The sequence below is a fragment of the Strongylocentrotus purpuratus genome, unplaced genomic scaffold, assembly GCF_000002235.5.
Source record: "Strongylocentrotus purpuratus isolate Spur 01 unplaced genomic scaffold, Spur_5.0 spur5_scaffold_19, whole genome shotgun sequence".
Classification (NCBI taxonomy): Eukaryota; Metazoa; Echinodermata; class Echinoidea; order Camarodonta; family Strongylocentrotidae; genus Strongylocentrotus; species Strongylocentrotus purpuratus.
In genome coordinates, this window is record NW_022145604.1 from 29609857 (window position 1) to 29616229 (window position 6373).

The window sequence follows — 6373 nt, forward strand, 5'->3', positions numbered from 1 at the left end:
ACTGTGATTTACAACAGTAATATGTTGTAATAACGATTTTACGATAATTAACTGTATAAGTACGTTGCTGTACAGTATATTGCTGTAAACATCAGTGTCGTAGAGCATGGGAACAAATATCTACAGTAAGCTAGTGTAAAGGAGCGTGCAAAAAGCATTGTGGGATACAGCGCACATGCGCATTAGGCGGATCGGCTGCATATGCGCGTATGCGTTGCACGTGATTGGCTCCCGCGCTACGCAGCCCGCCACGCCGCGCCGCCATTTTTAATTTTCTGCAAAGATTTGAGCTGAGATATGCCTATAGCTGAGCTGGCCGGCCTGATCCTGAGCAACGAATCTGAATCTGTTCTGTTCCTGGTCCTGATCCTCGAGCTGGGATATTGATGACCAATAAGTCAATTCCAAGGGGATCCGAGGTAAGTTACAGATTGCCAATTATCAGAGTCATGATTTGATTTGTATCCCGCTGAAGTGAAGAATTGTCAGACTGTGGAAAGTATAGGGATTGTGTTTGTAATTGTTCCGTCTACGGTATATGTGTACTGTACGTGCTGTGCTGTGGTGTGTGGGACAAAGTCGGTAGTGTTAGTGCAGCACATGACACTGTACTGCAGTACCAGCGTACAGTGTCACTGTCAATGCGATGCCATTGCACATGGATATGCATGCTCACGTTAAATTGGAAATGTCTAACGTCAAGACCATCAAGACTTATAACTTATAGGACACCGCACACACTACGATCGACTACAGCATCAGTCCATCATGAGCACACTGCGTGATCAGTTGAATACGCACAAGTCTAAGCTCATGTAGTGTAGTCTACAGCACGTTACTGAAGAAATTACAGCAAAGTACTGGCAATCCTGCTGCATAGTGTAATTTTACTTAAAAGTTAAAATATGAAATAAAATTACAGTAAGTTACTGTAAAATTACTTAGTATTTTACTGTTACTTAGTAATTTACAGTAAGTTACTTTAAAATTACTGTAATTTACTGTAAAATTACTGTAATTTACTTTTTTGAAGGTCGCAGCGTTGTCATAGCAACCAAATAGGCCATTCCGTAACTGGCAGTAAGTTACTGTAAAATTACTGAGTAATTACTGTAAAATTACTGTAATTTACAGTAACTTACTGCTAGTTTACAGTAAATTACAGTAATTTTATTTCATATTAATTTTGAGTACTTGTCTACTGTAATTCACTGTAATTTTAATTTACAGTAACTGTAGGTTATATCTACAGTAAGTTACCATCAATTTTTACTCAAAGTATCTGCCTGTAAACTTTCCTACAGTAAATCACTGCATTTCTTAGAGTAAATTGCTGTTACCGTAGGTTCTTCAAATACTAACAGTAAATTACAGTAATTTTTGTCTTTAAGGATTGTAAATTTGTTTTACAGAAATCTATTGTAGTTTCATTTACCGCAAATGAATGTTAATTTCACTTATGTAGTAACATTCATAGCCGTGAAATCAAATGTTTTTTTGCTGAAGGTTTCGCATACAGTCATCATCAGGAGGCTCGTGACAACTGGTTATATTTGATGAATTTATGTTTTTCTTTCGATTTTCTTTTGTATTTTTTGTCCTTTATCTTTTTTTTTATTATTCATTTATCATTTAAATAACTTTTAATCTGTCAATGCTGTACATAAAAAGTTATGTGTACGTATGCATATTAAAGGTATTGTTTTCCGCTCTTCTTTCTTGCAGTATATGCCATGGATTACTGCTGAAGTCACACAGTGTGCATGCTGAAACACTAATCAGACGGATGCTCTACATGGACATCATATACCCATGTACGTTTGTAAGCTATGTAATCATTCTTCTGGATCATTGAAGCGGTTTTCTGAACACTTTTCAGTCCATAGAAATGTGGTGAATTTCGATTTCCCGTGTGGTGTTCCTGGCTGCAATCGAACATTCAGAAATTATTCATCCTTCAAAACCCATGTGCATAGGGATCATCAACCATTTTCAAGAAAAAAAGATGCCCAGTTTTTCAGTTGCTTGATTGGCATCAATCCAGACGCGGGATCAAAGTCTCATGGACAACAATGTAGCCAGAAGGTGATATCATTTATTCGCAAATTAGCGGATTTCCAGTGGTTTCATTAATAAGGGGGCAACTTTATGCCATCCGTGGATGACCCTCGTGCAGTCGTTCGGAAAAGTAGTCCATCCTAGTGAGATTTGTCATGGGCCATGGAATCCACTCATATAGGGGTACTTTTTATATCGCAACATGTCTGTTGTTCTGGAAAAAAAGGGGTTTTCCCCTCTAGGTACTTTACTGATGGGGATAGATCAGGGTAAATTTCCCGATCACAGAATACCTGGTATTCTCGAACTTCCAGTCAGTCTGAATACGCCTTAAGATATATATACTGGAAATGTCATTTCTTGCAAAATTTATAACATGTTCTGTATAATTATAAGAAGTGTATCTTAGTACAGACTAACATTCAGAACAAATTACAGGGGCGCCTACATACTACATCAATTTCAAAATTATCAATAAAAAAAAATCCCACTTACATTGAGTATCTGAACCCTTTACTTTCACACACTTTCTTAAAATTTTATTTGTGTCTTTTTGCCCTTTTTAGACCTTTGCAAATGTTATGCTTGCAAAAGGGATCATGTACCTTTAATATGCATTTCAATTGAACTTAATATGAAACATCACAAGTGAAAATTGAAATTTGAAATCAAATATTTTGTTAGTGAGGGAGGTTAAAAAAGTCACGTGACTTCGTGGTATTAAGGAAGCCGTGTGTTTAGCCTTGATGCAAAGAGACCAACTACAGGGAGCCCAAACTTTTTTAATAAATTGTGTCTAGCGGTCATTGAACTTCCTAGACAAAGCATTAGCACATGTATTCTGTGAGCCTGGCATGTGTGCAGCCTTGTCATCATAAGCATTGCTTGATTGTTTACTTACTGTTTTCCAAAATATGTTTTACATTACTTGCAATTTAGCATTATTTTACCTTAGTGAATTTTCATATTTTAATCTGTACATGCAATACACCTTTATTTTAATAAATTTAATAAGTCATGAAATAAATGAATTTGCCAAATATTAGGCCTATATTTAAGTAACCTATATTTTATTTCGACATATTTCAAGTTATATAATAATATATTTTTTTTAAGTAACTTATATTTTATTACGATATATGTTACGTTATATGGTAATATGTTTTTTTATCATATTTAATACGTAGCAATATTGTAGCTAAACGAATTTCATAATTTTATGTTTTCATTTTACATGTACACAAATTGATCATATTTTCTATTTTCTTTGTTCATTGTGCACATTGGTAATTCTATTTCATTAATTTCTGTATATCATGTATATTTTCTTATTGTCAAGTATGTTTTACGGTTTTTGTTATTTTGCACAGCCCCTTTGTAAACCAGCCGAGTAGCTGAATAGGGCTTTTACCGTCAATAAATCAATCAATCAATCAATTGAATGACAGCTCATGAAGTTGAAACAAGTTTCTGTGCAGAATTGGCATGTAAATGAGACAAAAATACAGAAGAATATGAAACACGTATTAAAGATTACAAGTTTAATATAACAGAGCAACTCAAATTAAATGGGGTATTAGTTCAAAAGATAAATTAAACAAAAATAAAGTGAGTAATGTCTTTTGGAGAGATTCTACCAGGTATAGAGAGTTTTCCTTGATTCTGCCAGGTATATGGAGACTTTTCATTGATTGTATTCTGATAGTAGTTGTCGTTTAATAGTGGCTTTAAAGGAAGATAAAAGTGTATAAAATATGTCTTGTTTACAATTGAAGATAATTCTTTACAATAGTTTTTTACAATTCAGAATTTTAAAGTGAACATATTGTTGTCTGTTCGACAAATAATTTTTGACCCAAGAAAGTGCAGTGCCCCTAAGCCATACGTTGTGATTTAGCATATCAATGCCTTAAAGCCGCTATGTCTGCACAATTGCATGTGTTATTCTGTCGTATAATTAAATTAATGCTAGGTCGGGTGAATGATTTTTTTTTAAAGCCATATTGGTTGGGATTAAGCAAGTTATGTGTATTTCAGAATTGGTATAATCTAAACAATTTTTTCAAGAATTTTTGAGATACTGGAAGGATGACTATGGGTCTGTAGATTCTTGAGTACTTGAACTTTTGCAGTTTTTAGTGGTTTTACTTGTTTTAATGTTTTACTTGATAGTTTCTTTGCAAGCATTTTCATAATGTTACACTATTTGAGAAACTTGTTTTATGGAGCGTTGATTACCCAATAAAGACTTTAATAATGATTTTTGTGTTCAGAAAGCTTGTTTTTTCCTCAAATTAACAGGATGATGCTGCTAATGTCAAGTTAGAATACTGTACTTATTACATTAACTTAATGTAAATGAGAGAAATAGATTAAAAAAAATAACAGGATGATACTGCTAATGTCACAGTAGAATACTGTACTTAATACATTAACTTAATGTAAATGAGAGAAATAGATAACAAAATAACAGGATGATACTGCTAATGTCACAGTAGAATACTGTACTTATTACATTAACTTAATGTAAATGAGAGAAATAGATACAAAATTAACAGGATGATACTGCTAAAGTCACAGTAGAAAAGCTGTACTTATAACATTAACTTAATGTAAATGAGAGAAATAGATACAAAATTAACAGGATGATACTGCTAAAGTCACAGTAGAAAAGCTGTACTTATTACATTAACTTAATGTAAATGAGAGAAATAACATTAATTTACTGTAGAGAAAAACTTACAGTACATAACTGTAAATACATTTAAATTACTGTGAATAAAATTACATTAATTAACTGTAAGAAGAACTTACAATAAATACTGTAACCTTATACATGAAAATTTCTTTACAGTAAGCTTACAGTATTTTAATGTCTTACAGCAAGTTACTGTTGAAAAACTTACAGGAAGTTACTGTAATGTCAAAGTTACAGTAATTTACTGTGCAACAAAGTTGCCAGTAATTTACTGTAATTTCTACAGTGAAATTTTTAACAGTGTAGGGGGTAGTTGGTAGTTGACTGGGGGTGGTTATCCGGGGTGGATGATACGGGTACAAATTGTTCTTGTCAACATGTTTTGTTGGTTTTGTTTGGATGTGTTAAAACCATTTTTTTTTTAATCTGAAGTCTGTTTGAGAAAATTTAAGGAGTTACAGAAAAACATTCAGGCCAAATCAAGAACAAATTAATACATTTATAACCAACACAAATCCAAAACTTCAGAGAAATATACTAAGAGTGTCTCTATGAATAGTTTGTTTCTGTTTAAAACAAATGCATGTTGTTATTGTGTTCTTTACAATAGTTTTGTCATCGTTGGATACAAGATAATCTTAAGATCTATTTCAATTCGTAGAGTAGACATATACAATACTACGGCATTGCAATTAAAAAAAAAGTGCTCGTTCACATGTTCATTACTATAAGTCCTTCGGAGAGGACTTGAAGCTCTCGGTCCGCTGGTTGCTCATTAAATATTACACATGCTTTTTTGACAGTCAGGTAAAACAAAACAAACGAGTGTGTCGTCTGGATAAATCACAATCGACAACGACAATGAAATTATTCCCTGCCGCCCTAACTTGAGCATTGGGAAATACAATAAATATCATAATATGAAATAATTAATTGAACAAGATAAGTAAATATATAGAGCATATATACAATATTTACAGGATTTACGATTTTAATCATTTAGAATGATACGAAATTGCACGTACTTCGCGACAAATATTATACAAATAATGAATGGTTATGAGTTCAATAGTGCGAATATGTTCATGAGTTGAAAGATTAACATTCTATTCAACGAGGCGTCAGCCGAGTTGAATAGAATTAACGTTAATCTTTCAACGAATGAAAATATTTGCACTATTAAACGAATGAAAAACATTCATTATTTGTTTTATACAACATCGAAGAAGACCTAATAGAACGTTAATCAACAAATTATGCTTTACTCCTTATAAAGATAAATTACAGTTCGAGTCAAGCCTTCTCAATTACATGCAGATTGCCTTCGCGTCAGATACACGCAGGGATACGCGCGCGCACATGCAGCAGAGAGATACGCAGTCTGCATATAACCAAAAATGCACGGCGCATATAACCAAAAATGCACGACCGTGCAATATACCATCTATTGAATATCATGTGACCAACAATCGTCCAATCAAATGACAAGGATCCACGTAGGTGTTGTATAACATGTGTTATACAGACATGAAAAGCTATAGATCCGTGGCGCACACCACCACCTCAGCGCTCGCACGTCCGCACGCACTTTTGGCGTCCTATTTTCTCTATCGCTAG